Genomic DNA, 16,795 nt, shown 5'->3' with positions numbered 1-16,795 from the left:
CCAAGATAAGTTTTCAACTCAGTCAAGTTAATCTTCACAAAACAATGGATCCGATTTGCTTGATCTGAACTAATTCAATATTCAAAGATTTATCGCTCCACAAGTTGGTCCTTCAAATATGGGCCTGAACTAATTCAATATTCAAAGATTTATCGCTCCACAAGTTGGTCCTTCAAATATGGGCCAACACAGGTCTATAAAATCATCAAGTCACTATCTAATTGATTTTATCGAAAAGATTGTCAACTTCAAATCTAATTTCATAAAATAACTTTTAACCCATACCGATCGATTCAAATATCACAAATTAAATACCTTAATATGGGAATATAAAGGATTGATTTATAAAGTTAACTCAACTTGTTTTTATAAATAAATAACATTAAGATCATTGAAAAAGTAATCTCGATTGATCCAATCTCTTTTTTAATAATAATATGCAAATAATTAAGATACTTGGATCAAAGATCCACAAAAAATTCCAATAAAATTTGGATTTGAAAGAGATGAAATATTTCATGGATAGTGAAATTACTAGAAACAACAATATTGATTGCATGCTATTGGAAAATGACTTCACGTCTCTTTTAGCCACACCATATTAATTCAGAACACAAATTTGTCGTCTTTGAGTTTGCGACATGTGAGAGTTTTTATTTCTTCATCTTTTAACTTCCCTTCCAAAGATGTTAGCCCCAAATCAACTGGATTATATTTTTGGTTCAATAACTCTTTTCGCCTTGTACTATAATTAAATCATCACTTTGATATCTGTACTTTTTTTATCAGTTTGGTCTTTGTACCTTTTTCTAACAGTTTGGCCCTTACTTTCATTAAGGGGCGAAGTCAGTATATTTTTTTAGGGAGGTCAAAATTAAATTGTATATTTTTATAATAGTAAAAATGTAATTTTACTATTTTACTATTTAATCTTTATAATTTTTATCATTTTTAGAGAGGCTAAAGTGTAATTTTACCTTTATAATTTAAATTTCTATAAATTTTAAAAGGGCCTAAATGAAAATTTTTCATTTTAGGGAGACTGGGGGCCTTGCCAGCCACCTGACTACGCCCCGCTTTCATTCTATATAGCTTGTTACTCCTACCCGAATTTCCGTTAAAAAAAGTAAACCAACCAATGATCCAGTGCTATGTGTCAATAAAATAAATAAATAAATTACTTAAAAATTTAAAAAATTATTAAAAAATTAAAAATCTCCAAAAATATTAAAAATTAGAAATTATAATTCTTAAAAAATTCATAATATATTTTTTAGAATTATAAAAAAATATTTTTAAGATTTATAAGTATGCAAAGCTTAAAAAATAAAATTTCAAAAATTCATAAAAAATACGTTGTTCGGAATTTTACGCTTTTAGAAAATTTTAGAATTTTTGGGTTTCTTTTTTCTTTTTCCTTTTTATGAAAATTTTGTTACTAAGGACTTTGGAGTTTTTTTAATAAAAATACCATAAAATTCTTAAAAATTTTCTAACAAAACCCTAAAATTCCTAACAAATAATTTTTTTAAAAAAAAATTTACTAAATTTTTAATTTTTTTGAATTTATTCATACTTCAAAAATAGATTATGATTTTTTTTATAAGTTTTTGAATTTCAAGATTTTTTTGGGATTATTTTATTTTATTTTAATGATTTTTAAATTTTTTAATATATTTTTTAAAATTTTTACTTGACACATGGCAACATGTCATTGGTTAGTTTGATTTTTTTTTTAAATTTGGGTTGGGGTAACAACGATTACAAAATAAAAGTACAAATGCCATACTGATACAAAAACAATACAAGTACCAAAGTAATAATTTAGCTATAGAAGACGAGCCAGAAGTGGTATTAAGCCTATATTTTTTTATTTATTCTTTTGTTGTTGTGGTAGTAGTAGTAGCCGGTAGCAGTAGTTTTTTAATGATAAAAGTGTCAATCTAAACTTTAAAATGTTTAAATTAAAATTTTAAAAGTATTAATATTATATCAATCAAGTTACTCCATTAACATAACCATTACTTAAATATTTATTTGGACATAAAGTTTATTTAAGACATATAAAAAAATTTAAACATGTCTGAATCCACGGCATGGAAAACTTGGATATAAAGGAGTGTTGTTATATCCAAGTTATCAATGTGATAGATTTACACATGTTTAGAATTGGATCAATGTGTTGGTATGTAACGCCCAAATCAACATGTTAGTATTTAATGCCCAAATCAACAGAAGGATCTAATTTTTATTGTACTAATACTTCAAGTACTTAATTAAAATATTTTGAATATAAAAGATTAATCATAATTTGGATACATAAAATGAAATTAACTTTATTTTCGAATTTACATGATCATATATATTTCTCTTTATTTATCAAAAGAGACTTATCAAGATGACAAAAATGGATGATTGAACTGTTAATAGAGTGGTAAACTATTTGTGTTCAAGTCTTCAGTTGATATCTATTTATATATTTCTTGAATGGGGTAGCATTGTGTCATGTGGATATTGGGCTTCGAGCTTGTATTGGGCATTTTACGATCCTGTAAGAAGAAGGTTAGCTATGTGACATCGGAGTAAGTGCTACTTTGGAAGGAGAAAAACGGAGTAATGGTAAAGGTGGTAATAGAGAATATGATTAATATCTTAAGAAAATACCTCAGGTTATATCTCACCCGTGTGATTGATTTGCGACCCAAGGCTGATTTGGATTGGCGGTGGTAGAGCGCAAGTCTGGGCAGTCTGAGTCTTTACCTGACGTATGCATGTGCTGGGAGGTTAGCTTAGAGCCTAGCTTAGTGCTAATAGTCCACCCTTAGGTTTGGGACGAGTTATAAAGTGGCATGGCGAAAACCCATTCTGTGAAAACGACTATAGGTGATAAAGGATCCCAAGAGTAGTGGTCGAAGAGCTCAACGGAGATTTTCTGTAAAGAATTGTTGTTTCCATGGTTGCGGTATGTGAGAAGTTTTGTGGGGATTTAATGTTTTCGGCTTCGTGCTGTGAATGGAGTTTATCTATCGTTTGTTTTTTTGAAATATGTTCTACTTTACTTTTACTTGGACCTTTTATTTGGACGGAATTCGAGTCACATAAACCTTAATAATTGAATATCTTGATTCTTGTAAGGATTTTGTACAATGGGTTTGAAAATATTTTGGAAGCCTATCGTTAACCTTTATTGAATATTTCTATCCTTTACTGTGAAAAGGATCATGTAATTTTTCGAGGCTAAACTACTACTTTTATTGAATATTTTTGGAGGTTGGAGTCAAGATGTGTATAGAAAGGCTGTTTAGAGGCTTGTGGGTAACCAACAAGATAAGATAGAAATGAGAAAAAGGGAATGGTGGATTGAGCTACAAATACAAAAGCTTGAGATGGTGAAGTCATATGCAAGAGGTTTGTAAAATAACCAAATGGTTGAGGGGATACTCAATTGGTGAAGGAAACAGGAATTTCAGTGCGAAAGGGGTATCACCTTGACTATGGCTTTTGAATAGTCTCCAAGAGAGGTGGAGGAAAGCAGGATCTGTTTGAGTTGGAATGTCATGATGGTTTTAACCATGGTTAGAAATCTTGATCACAGTGGAAGTGATGGAAAAATTTAAGGTCGGTTTAGAAGTATTTGCCGTAGGGGTTGTCGAGGGGTTGAAAATAGGCTTGGAAGCTAATTCGTTGGTAATGGTCATGGCTTCTTGCTCGAGTTCCCACAGATGGCGCCAAATGTTTGTCTTTTTGGGATAGAGCAATATGTGGATTGGAGAAGCTGACACAACATTACACGTTAATTTACATATTAGATACCTTAATTCAGTATTAGTTTTATATAGATCACAATTTTTTAGTTTGATCATATTAAATAACTAAAAGTCTATTATTGACATTAATGATTCAGAATGTAAATTTCTTGTAAAAAATACCGTGTTTTGAGTAAGTGAATTGTAAAAATAGAACGTCGGTAATGACAATATATCGCAAATAAAAAGAGAAATAAAAATAAAGAACACATAGATTTTTACGTGAAAACCTTTTCGGGAAAAAAATCACGAGTAAAGGAGAAGAATATTCACTATGTCAAATTCGAATGATTACAAGAAGAGTTTTAACTACATTTATTTATAAATTGAAAAAACCTAATTCTAATCAAAGTCAAATATATTATGTTAATAAATGCTAAATATATTATACTCATAAATACTAAATCTTCTAGAAAGAAAATATATTTTGTTTAACTTAACTTGCAAGCAATCTCTTAGAATTTGGGTCACACAACTCTAACAATCTCCACCTTGACACAAATTCTCAACGAACAAGTTTTTCACCTCTTCCATAAAACCCCTTAAGGGTTTAACTTCAACAATGAACACCAACCAAGTTTGAGCATAACCAAGTCTAAGCAATGCTCAAACTTGGTTATAAGAAGTGACTTAGTCATCATATCTGTAGGATTTTCATGAGTACTAATTTTGCTCACAACAATATCACCACGAGCAATAATATAACGGACAAAATGATACCGAACATCAATGTGTTTTGTTCTCTCATGGAACATTTGATCTTTTGTAAGGAAGATGACACACTGACAGTCACAAAATACTGTATTGATTTGAAGGTCTTCATTGAGTTCACTAAATAGTCCCTTCAACCAAATAGATTCTTTACAAGCCTCAGTAATCACCATGTACTTCAAAGCGATTGAAGTTTACAAAGTGGCTTTCCAACTAATTGCACAACCTTCAATTGTAAAGACATAACCTGTGAGAGATTTTCTTCTATCAAGGTCTCTAGCAAAATCGGCATCAACATACCCAATGACTTCATCTCTAGTTCTTCCAAACTGTAAGCAAACATCAGTAGTACATCATAAGTATCTTAAAACTCCACTGAACTGCTTTCCAATGTTCTTTACTGGGATTTGCCATGTATCTTCTAACTGCACTGACTGCATATGATAAATCTAGACGTGAACAAACCATAGCATACATGAGAGATCCCACTGCACTAGAGTATGAAACATGTGACATGTACTCAATCTCATCATCTGATTGTGTAGACAAATCCGATGAAAGTTTGAAATGGGCTGCTAAAAGAGTACTAACAGGCTTAGCACCCTACATATTGAACCTGCAAAGAAATTTCTCAATCTACCCCTTCTGACTTAGGTATAATTTACTTGCTTTTCTATCTCTGAGAATCTCCATACCAAGTATCTTATTTGCTGGTCCCAAATCTTTCATCTCAAATTCTTCACTTAGTTGGGCTTTGGCCTTTCTTATTTCTCCTTTATCTTTTGCTGTTATCAACATGTCATCAACATAAAGGAATAGATACACAAAAGAACCATCACTGTTTTTCTTAAAGTAAACACAACTGTCAAAACTACTTCTTTTGAAATCATGAGAAGTCATAAAGGAATCAAACCTCTTGTACCACTGTCTTGATGACTGTTTCAAACTGTAAATGGACTATTTCAAATTCTAATAAAATTTTTAATTTCAAGGGATCACTTCATTGAAATATCGAAGATGAAATTGATTCAAACACAATGTAGCATGATGATTCACCAAAACTTTTTTAAAGAGCATCAATACAAACATTAAATCGTGAAACAATTCCAAATTCCAATGAAATTACAATTTCAAAGGGTTGCTTCATTCAAACATTAGTGTCAATATTAATCACTTACATTACATGCTATTGAAAAAGGACTTGACATCTCGTTTTAGACCCACAATATTAATAGAAAACACAAATTTTTCGTCCTTGATTTTTATTTGTTCATGTTTGAACGTTCCTTCGTATGATGTTCGGCAATTGATCTTGTCAATTGGATTATTTCTTTAATTTATTATTTTGCTGTTGAGTGGTAATAGTAGTTTTTTAATTATAAAATTCAACCTGTATAAGCCCAAATATGCCCGGCCCAAATAAATATACATCAGACCCAACCTACTAAACGCAGCCCATATACAAATAAAAAAACAAATGTAAACTAAAACCCAATAATTGAAACCCAATGGCCCAAGTTACTAAACCAAGCTTGCTAGCCCAAAACACCAGCAGGAACCCTAGGCGCAGCAGCTCCCACACGCACGCCGCAACAGCGCCCACACGCCGCGCTTGTCGCTCCGCGCTCGTCGCGCGCACTCCACGGTCACCAAACCTGTGAAAAAGGGGGACACAAGCACAGCAAATAATGGAAAGAAGTGGGGTTTTTGATTTTTTTTTCAGATTTTTGGTGTTAATCCGCTATATAAAGCCGATGAAAATCTGTATCAAGGGGGGGAAGATACGAAAGAGAGGAAAAAATTCTTTGTATCAAAAGATTGAAGAAAGCAAAAACAAAGAATAAAAAAAAAGTTTTGAAGGTATTGAGATTGGTTCCGTTTTTCCTTTCTCTTTACTGTTTTGTTCCTTTTTTATTTTCTTCTTTGTTTTTAAAAACAAATAAACGAAATAACAAGGGAAAAGGAGAAGTTTCTTACCGGCAGAGGCGCGCCGTCGGCATTCTTGCTGACTTCGGCGTGAGGAGCAGGAGAAGGGGTTGGACCTTGCGGCTGTTGTGGTTGCAAATTGAATAGGGTTTTCATTTAGGGTTTGAAAAAGGGGATTTTATCTGGTTTGAAAAACGGCGCCATTTTAATGTAACCCAATAACCCGTGTGACCTGACCCAGAACCCGACCAAACCTGCGTTTTCTACTATAGCGGGGATATTTGTTTCTTTGGTCCTTCCCCTTTCGTGTTCAATTTGATTTAGCCTCTTTTTAGATTTTGACCCTAAAATTATTGTTTAATTTTGATTTAGCCCCCGTTTATTACTCCTGTTATTTCATTTATTAGCATTATTGTTATTATTATTGCCATATTTATACACATGCATTTTTCATATAGTACATACGCATATTTTCCATATATAATATGCATATTTTTAATATATATATACAGTTTAAGTTTTTATAAATACGTGCATATGTTTTATTCATACGTTTTTCTAATTTTTTTATTATTTTTAAACTTTTATATACTTTATACTTTATACCTTATATATACATATACACCTTTCAAAATACACATACATTTCTCATATTTTGTAATTTAAAATATATATTCATTTTCTGTGGTATATATATTCTATATATATTCTTAATTTGTTCTATATATATGTTCTATTATTTTATACTTATTGTACATATATAATTTTTTAAATACACACATATTTTCATGATTTACCAATACATATATACTTATACATTTTTTTGTAAATATATACACATATACATTTTTTTATTTTTTTTTATTTTTTTTCACAATCTTCATATACATATATACATACATATTTTTTTTCCTTTAGAAGTTAATATAAGTTTTGTTTTATATACTTCATTCTTTTTTATATACTTATATACCCGTTTTAATATATGCATATACATGTTTTCAAATTTTATTTATATATTATACTTATATTTTGAAACGCATATATATAATTTAAAGTGAGGTATTTGTTTCAAAATTGTACATTAACTCTTCAACACACCTTTTAAAAATATATATTTTGGTCTCGTCTAAGCATTAAAATCATCATATTTTATAAATTTCCAAAATATTTGACATTCATGATTCTCGAGAAAATAATCGTATCCTAACTTACTGGATTGCGATTATTTTTTGATGAATTTAGAGAGCCCAGTATTTGTTTTGCAATAAATTCACAGATTTCAAATAAAGCTTATTCTCGGGGATTCAAAAATGTTGGGTCCTAACTTACTGGTCCTGATATTTTGACTTCTCGAAATAAGAATTTTCAAAAGCAAAAGGCAATATTCGGGTATTTTGAATATTTAAAAATATTGTGCCCTAACTCACTGGATGTGGTGTTTTATTTCTTTGAAATAAGAATGTCTTATTATTTTGATTTATTCATGAGATAAAAAGTTTCCTTTTAAAATATTTTCAAATTTTCGACACCAATACATTAAAGAATCAATTTGGTACCGATTTTGGGCTTTACGAGGGTGCTAATCCTTCCTCATGCGTAACTGACTCCCGGACTCATTTTCTCAAATTTCGTAGACCAAAATCATTTTAAGGTGAGCCGATCACACCTTAATAAAGGATCGGTGACGACTCCAATTTTTGTTTTTTAAAGTCGACAACTAAAATTTTTGTTTTCAAAAAAGACGATTTCGACACAACCCAACAAAAATTTTAATCCCAAATTTCTTTAATGTTTTTTTTCTCGGAGGCAGGGGTGATAGTGAACACATTCGATATAATTTTGATTAATATTTTGATTAGTTTTTAAATATAATTAATATTAATTTTGGTGATTTTTTTATTATTATTTTGTGTAACTTGTGTCCTAAAAATATTAAAGGACAAGTCAAAATTTATGAAATTCAAGTTTTGATTGGACTTCTTTGGTCGTGCAAGGTTGATAGCTTTGGGCATGGGAGAATTTAGAGGTGCAGGCCCCACTAAATGAAACATTATCTTTTAGTCCCTTAATAAATAATTGAATCAAAAGTTACTATAAAGTAAAATTGTACTTTAATTCTCTAAAATAAATAGATTTTTATTTATTTGTTTTAAAACTGATGAATCATAAGTTAATATAAGATAAAATTACATTTTAACTTCTCAAAAAAATTATAATTCAATTTCAAACTCCGTTATTAAATTTATAAATTAACCTTTAGCTATGCACTCTTCAATGCTTAATTCAATAAGGTCTCTCAAGGAAAATGAGGGGAAAGAGCTTATGGAAGGAGAAAAGTAGAGTAACAATAAAGATATGGATAATGGAGAAGATGACGAACCCTAGGAAAATACCTATATCTCATCTGTGTGATCAACTTGGAGTCCGAGGCTCAGTGGGATTGGTTCACTCTCATCGTTCTCTATTGACAATGTTGGTAAGTAGTGGCAAGGTGTAAATTCGGGTTGTGTTAATCGTTGTTTGTGGTAGGATTTCTATACTAAGAGTTATAATTTGGGGTTTGAATTATTAACAATTACTATTTTATTAATAGGTGCATCCAATGAGGAGAGAAAGGCTGCTATCCTGTCGAAGGAGAACATGTGGTTATAATTTTAGTAATTAGTACATCTAAATAGGTGCATAGATTAAGAAATTTAGAGATGTGATAGAAGATCATCATTTCTCTTGTATTTATCAGTTTATAGTATATAGCGAGATTAAAGATGGATTTGAATGGATGGTGCGTTTATTTGCAGTTAGTGTAAAAATAGTGGTGATGGTGAGATTAGATATTATAGCGATACTATAGCATGAGACAAAAAGTAAGCTAAACGCATCCAAACTTACCCTAAATTGAAGAGTGATTTTGTTCAAACATTTTTTCTTAAAAAATTTGTTTATATTTATTTTAAGGATGTAATTTAATTTGTAAAAAATAAATTAATAATGATGTGATATTTTATTTATTTATTTTAACAAAGGGAGAGCATGAGGATAAAGTACAAACTCAATGCCTAATGTGAATTAAAATTTCATTTTAAACTATAGGTTTAATTGCAATTATTATACAATATTAAAAATATCTACAAAGTTGATTTAAAAAAAAATCTACAAAGAGTCCTTTTCCCTACTATAGGTTTAATTGCAATTATTATACAATATTAAAAATATGAATCTTTTACAGGTGATGGGTCCTTTTTCTTTATTTTTGTGTACCATGGTGATGGGTCAAAATCAAAAAATCTTTTACAGGTCAAAATTAAATTGTATTTTTTATGATAGAAAAAAATATAATTCTACCATTTTAATAGACTATATTTTTATATTTTTTAAAAGATTAAATCAAATTTTTTATATTTCTAGGAGGGGCTAAAGTATAAATTTGCTTTTATTAATTTAAAATTTTAAAAATTTTACATATGGCCTCAAAACTAGGAGTTTATGTAAAAACTTCAAAAACCTCAAAACTAGGAGTTTTACAACTCACAATATTCATTTTTCTTTATTTCATTTTAAATTATGCTACATGAGATATTACGTTTAATTTAACGGTTTAAATTAACGATTTTAATAATGAAAAGACTTTATTGATATAACCTCGATAGTTTACAATATTTGATGTAATTAAGTATTTTTTAAATAATTTATTCTATTGAATCGAATAAACTGGTAAAAAATCAAATCAATTGAACTAAGAATCAATAATTTGACCAATTCAACTACGAATGTAATTCTGAAAACCTTCAATTCTTTTGTAATTAAATTCAACTTGACTTTCCTTTGCACTTTATATCTCACGAGGTCTATGATCATGATGATAATTGAGCGTTTTTCCTCCGGGAAAAAATAGTTTTATATGTTTTAAATGTGACCGTACAGTGGCGAATTCGATCCCTTAAAATTTATTAATTTACTTAATTAACCTTTTATTATAAACTTCAAAACCACTTAATTAATGTCCATATTTGTCCATTCAATAAAGTTATGGTCTAATAACAACATAAATCCCTCAACCATTAAATAGCATAGCCATTACACCCCTTTAGCTTATAGAATGTAACTTTTGCACCTTTAACGATTTAGTCCTTTATACCAAATTCAACATGCAAATGATAAAATTTCTTAACGAAATTTTTCTACAATACTACTAATATGTTGTAGACATTAAAATAATAATAAAATAAATATTCTCACATCGGATTTATGGTCCCAAGACCATTGTTTCGATTTCACTAAAAACGGGTTGTTACAACTCTCTCCCTTAAAGGAATTTTCGTCCCTGAAAATCTTACAAGAAAAGAGGTTCAAGTACTGCGCTTTCATAGCTTCTTCGGGTTCCTAAGTGGCCTCCTCTATACCGTGTTGTTGCCTTCCACTAAGGCTATGCTTTTATTTTTCAATTTTTTAACCTCTCAAGCTATATATCAGATTGAATCTCGACATCTACTGGTAATATAACATGCGAAGGGTCTGATTAATACCATTGTAACATAGATACATGAAACACATTATGTGAAGGGTCTTCATTGAGTTCACTAAATAGTCCCTTTAACCAAATAGCTTCTTTACAAGCCTCAGTAATCGCCATGTACTTAGCTTCAGCTGTAGACAAAATGACTGTAGTTTGCAAAGTGGCTTTCCAACTAATTGCACAACCTCCGATTGTAAAGACAAAACCTGTGAGAGATCTTCTTCTATCAAGGTCTCTAACAAAATCAGCATCAACATACCCAATGACTCCATCTCTAGTTCTTCCAAACTGTAAGCAAACATCAGTAATACCTCGTAAGTATCTTAAAATTCACTGAACTACTTTCCAATTCTTTACCTGGATTTGCCATGTATCTGCTAACTGCACTGACTGCATATGATAAATCTGGACGTAAACAAACCATAGCATACATGAGAGATCCCACTGCACTAGAGTATGGAACATATGACATGTACTCAATCTCATTATCTGATTGTGGAGACAAAGCCGATAAAAGTCTGAAATGGGCTACTAAAGGAGTACTAATAGGCTTAGCACTCTGCATATTGAAGCTGCAAAGAACTTTCTCAATGTAACCCTTCTGACTTAGGTACAATTTACTTGTTTTTCTATCTCTGAGAATCTCCATACCAAGTATCTTATTTGTTGGTCCCAAATCTTTCATATCAAATTCCTCACTTAGTTGGGCTTTGACCTTTCTTATCTCTCTTTTATCTTTTGCTGCTATCAACATGTCATCAACCTCTTGTACCACTTCTTTTGAAATCATGAAAAGTCATAAAGGAATCAAACATCTTGTACCACTGTCTTGGTGACTGTTTCAAACTGTAAAGGGACTTTTTCAGCAAGCAAACATAGTCCTCTTTTTCTAAGACTGTAAAACCCTCTAGTTGTTGCATGTAAATATCTTTCTCTAGTTCTCCATGCAAAAATATAGTTTTTACATCTAACTGCTCAAGCTCTAAATCATGCATGGCCACAATACCAAGCAAAGCTCGAATCAAACTATGCTTCACAACTGGGGAGAACACATCTATGGAGTCTACTCCTGGAATTTGACTGTAACCCTTTGCAACAAGCCTTACTTTATATCTGGGTTCTTCAACTCCTGGAGTCCCTTCTTTTTTTTTAAACACCCATTTACAACAAACAACTTTTTTACCTTTGGAAAGTTTCACAAGATCCCATATTATATTTTTTATGAAGTGATTCCATCTCCTCTTGCATAGCAAACATTCACTTTTCTGAGTCTTCACAGCTAACTGCCTCAGAATAATTATATGACTCTTGGTTTGCATATATATCTTCAGCCACATTTAAAGCATAGGAAACTAGATCATCCTTGTTATACTTCTTTGGAGGTTTAATTTCTCTTCTAGTTTTGTTTTTAGCGATAGAGTATTGTGGTAAAGAAGCAACTCTATTCTAAATTTTTGTATTGGCTTGAGGAGTCAACTCTGTTGTAGATTTTAGATTAATCTAATGCTCCACCTGCTTTTGATTTTCTTTATTAGAAGAGTCTTTAAGAGATAAGTTAGGTAGCATAGCAGTTTAATAAAAAACAACATCTCTACTAATCACAACTTTTCTATTTTCAGGACATCATAACTTATACCCTTTTACACCAGCTTTATAACCAAGAAAAACACATTTAATGGATATCAGTTCCAATTTTTCATTATCAACATGAGTATACGCAGGACACTCAAAGATATTTAAATTATAATAGTCAGTAGGATTACCAGACCATACCTCTTGTGGAGTCTTTTTCTCAATAGCAACGGATGGAGATCGGTTGATAAAAAAACATACAGTAGAGGCTGCTTCGGCCAAAACGACTTTGGTAAGTTGACATTTGACAACATATATTGAACCTTCTCCTTGATCGTTCTGTTCATATGTTCTGCAACACCGTTTTTCTCTGCCCTTTCATCACAACGAGTGAACTTTTGGAAATCTTCAAAACCCCACTTTTAACTGTGTATCTATACCCTTTTGAATCAAAATTTTAAAAGATTAAATCAAATTTTTATATTTCTAGGAGGGGCTAAAGTATAATTTTGCTTTTATTAATTTAAAATTTTAAAAATTTTAAAGAGGTCATATGAAAATATTTTCATTTTAAGGGACTGAATTCGCCACTGTACGGTCACATTTAAAACATATAAAACTATTTTTTCTTGGAGGAAAAACGCTCAATTATCATCATGATCATAGACCTTGTGAGACATGAAATGCAAAGGAAAGTCAAGTTGAATTTAATTACAAAAGAATTGAAGGTTTTCAGAATAACATTCGTAGTTGAATTGGTCAAATTATTGATTCTTTGTTCGATTGATTTGATTGTTTTTACCAGTTTATTCGATTCAATCGAATAAATTATTTAAAAAATAGTTAATTAAATCAAACATTGCAAACTATCGAGGTTATACCAATAAAGTCTTTTCATTATTAAAATCGTTAATTTAATCCATTAAATTAAACGTAATATCTCATGTAGCATAATTTAAAACGAAAATTTTAAAGAAAAATGAATATTGTGAGTTGTAAAACTCCTAGTTTTGAGGTTTTTGAAGTTTTTACATAAACTTTATTATTTTCTCTATTATTTTCGGTTTTACTTTATTTTTAGTTTTCAGTTTTAAATGTTATGTGATAATGTTTTATTTTTCTTTAAAATTTTTATTTTAAATTATGTCACATAAAATTTGGCATGCCATTTAATTGTTAAATTAATAATTTTAATAATGGAAGGACTTGATTAACATAACATCAATAGTTTAAGGTTGTAATTAGAATGTTTTGAAGTTTAGGGATCAATTTAGAATGAAGGTCATAGTTTAGAGATGTCTACACAATCAATTCTTTAAAAATCATAAAAATTTAAAAAAATAGAGAAAATCGATTCAACAGATTGAATCGTTAGTATTATTAGATTATTTTATAAAATCGTCAGTATTATTAGATTATTTTATAAAGTATTACTGTAGAAATCCTTTATAGAAATTGAGTTTCTTGTCATACATTGCTCAATGTGTAATGGGCTATTATCGCCAATGCAAAACGCAAATAATCATTGGCTTCATTGTATCCTCAAGTTTAATTTACTTAGAACTCATTTGCACACCGAAAATAGGTGGAGGCGAATATAACCTTAAAGATAGTGATTTGATACACGCCTTGGAGCCTTGTCCTATTTTTTCTATTCGAGTTTCGTTCGTGTGTTCAAGATTTTCTTCACTGGAGATTTATATTAACATGAATCATGTGAACAATAATGGGCAGCCTTGATAGTGCTTGATTTGCCCTCCTTGAATATGATTTATGACCAAAATTAATCACAAGTCGGCCTTAAATGAATCAAACAAAACATAGTAATTGAAACAAATGAAAATGAAAGAAGAAAGAATTAGGGTTTTGAGAGGATGATTCGGCTATGAGATGAATGGTTGCTGTCGAATTGAATCGATAATTGTGGCCCTAATTGTATGTATTTGAATCTGAAATTTTTTTTGTAATGAATGGGATGTAAGATTTGTTAGAATTAAGTGACCCAAATCCTTATTTAAATAAAATACTGTGGTAAAATAAAATAAAAGTAAAATCCCTATAGAATTATACTTCTTTTATTTTATTTTAGAATAAGGTTTCTAAACCTTATTAAACTCCATCTATTTGATATTATTTGAATAAGGAGTTTTACTCCTACTAGAATAAGGTTTACAAGCCTATAAATAGGCATAGTCTACTCCTCTTGTAATTAAGTTTTTCGACATAGTGAATTTTCTGCTCCTCTGCCCGTGGTTTTTTTCCCGAAAGGTTTTCCACGTAAAATCTGTGTGTTCTTTATTTTTCTATTTCTATTTTTCTTTGCTAGATATTGTCATTACCGACATTATATTTTTCTCAAGATTAATTGAATTGATATTTGAGTTACTGCTTAGAATTTAAAAACGTGACTACATTATTTGGAGAAATCGTCGTGACGTCCCATGCATGTTCCTTTGGGGTTTCATTGCGACGTTGCTTGTCTTCACATTGCAATGTCGTCTTTGTTTTAGCTCTTTTTCGATAAATCATCGAACGTTTTTAAGATACCTGCAACATATCCGATAAATACGAGGTACACCCCACATAAATTTATAAATTTTTTAATATCTATTTTTTCTTTTTTAAAATATAACTATATTAAATTTTACATTTGAGTGGTTGGCAATTCCTACATTTTATTTAAGCAATAAATATTTTTTATTTTTGAATTTTGTATTAATTTATGTCATATTTTGTATAATTTTATTGCGACTTAATTTAAAGATTTTTTTTTTTTGCATTTCTCTAATGTTTCAATTTATAACATATTTTACATAATTTATCATATCGATTTGATTTTAAAAAGGGTGGAGATTGCACCTTGGTTGGCAAGTGTGTTGCTGATTGTGCAGGTGACCATAATACTCGGCACTCAACTACTGGTAGATGTTTTTGCTTGGTTGGAGCAATTTCTTAACGTGGCAAAAGACAACCGACAGTGTCTTTGTCAACCATAGAAGCTGAGTATCGTGCAATGACAACCACAACTCAACTGAGCAACTGACATTTACAATTATAGGAGGGCTCCCATCAAATAGTGGAATTTTGAGTGTCATGGGTGTTCAACAAGGCCGCTAGCTTGAATCTTAACCAGTTCTGGTCAAATAGTAATTGCAGATTATTTTCACAGTATGAACATTGGACCTACCAGAAAAGGCATATTTTCCACACCCTACTAACTCTTTTTCTCTTATTTTGAGTGTCATGGGTGTTCAACAAGGCTGCTAGCTTGAATCTTAACCAGACCTGGTCAAATAGTAATTATAGATTATTGTCACAGAATGAACATTGGACCGACCAGAAATGAAAAAACGTGATGCATGAAATTTTGTAAATGTAAACTTATATTAAAAATCAAAGTATAGCCTTATCCATTAATTTGCCCAAGTGCTAGTAGGTAAACCCGCGTATCTAAGATTTGCGGCACTGTTTCGTATCAACCATGATGAAAGCATATCTATCGTCAATATCTAGCTTTGGTTATATAATAATATATAAACTTACAGTAAAAAGTCAATCGCATGATTTTAACAATATTAGCATTTAATCTAACTACTTATCTTAGATTTGTTTCACATACAAAAAATTAAAAAATTTCTTCCCCTCAACACCTGTTTACAAATTTGGTGTAACTATAATCTGATCGTTCATATCGTCCAGAGCAATGAATTTCAGGTATAGTTGTGATGCAAATTTCAGTCTGTACTGATTGTAGTGGTGCATGCTCGTTAATTTTACTCGTATCGGCCAGTAAAAAATGAATTTTAAAATACCCATTTTAAAATGAAAAATGTAATTTAAGCTTATTAAAAATATTCATTTTTTAGGCTGAGAATATTTTGCATTTCCTTAGAGATTATCCGGATACTAAAGATGTTTAGAAATATTTTGTGCTAAGGAATTGCCGTGAGTAGTTTTTCTCCAGCAATCTCTTAGAGTGGGTCAAGGCAAACTTGGGAAATTCTGAATGGACATTGAGAAATGGATTCCTTGGCCTCCATTATTTGGTTTGTTAGTATGGCGCATATGTAAGAACAAGAACAAGAATCTTTTTATGTTCCAAAGCTTATCTTAGAATTTTATAAATACTATTAAAATCTCAATAAATTGAGTGGAATAGTATAGCATGACAACAGGGTAGCTGATTTCTAGAATTTAAGTAGTTAGTATGGTTGGGTAAAATATATTTACTTTAATATTAAAATAAAGAACTTTTATGAGTAAA

General features: G+C 30.5%; 1 long non-coding RNA gene across 1 annotated transcript; it reads right to left on the bottom strand.

The window, feature by feature from the left end:
* Positions 1 to 5,644: 5,644 nt before the first annotated feature.
* LOC107918702 (uncharacterized) lies at positions 5,645 to 6,810 on the bottom strand. The gene is made up of 2 exons (XR_001690208.2): positions 6,495 to 6,810; positions 5,645 to 6,172 (listed from the first exon to the last, which is right to left on the bottom strand). It is a non-coding gene; the product is annotated as an uncharacterized lncRNA (long non-coding RNA).
* Between the last annotated feature and the right edge of the window lie 9,985 nt (positions 6,811 to 16,795).

This window comes from Gossypium hirsutum, chromosome D08 (genome assembly GCF_007990345.1).
Source record: "Gossypium hirsutum isolate 1008001.06 chromosome D08, Gossypium_hirsutum_v2.1, whole genome shotgun sequence".
Classification (NCBI taxonomy): Eukaryota; Viridiplantae; Streptophyta; class Magnoliopsida; order Malvales; family Malvaceae; genus Gossypium; species Gossypium hirsutum.
Note: the sequence above shows the minus strand (reverse complement) of the source record. Positions and strands in the feature narration are given on the sequence as shown.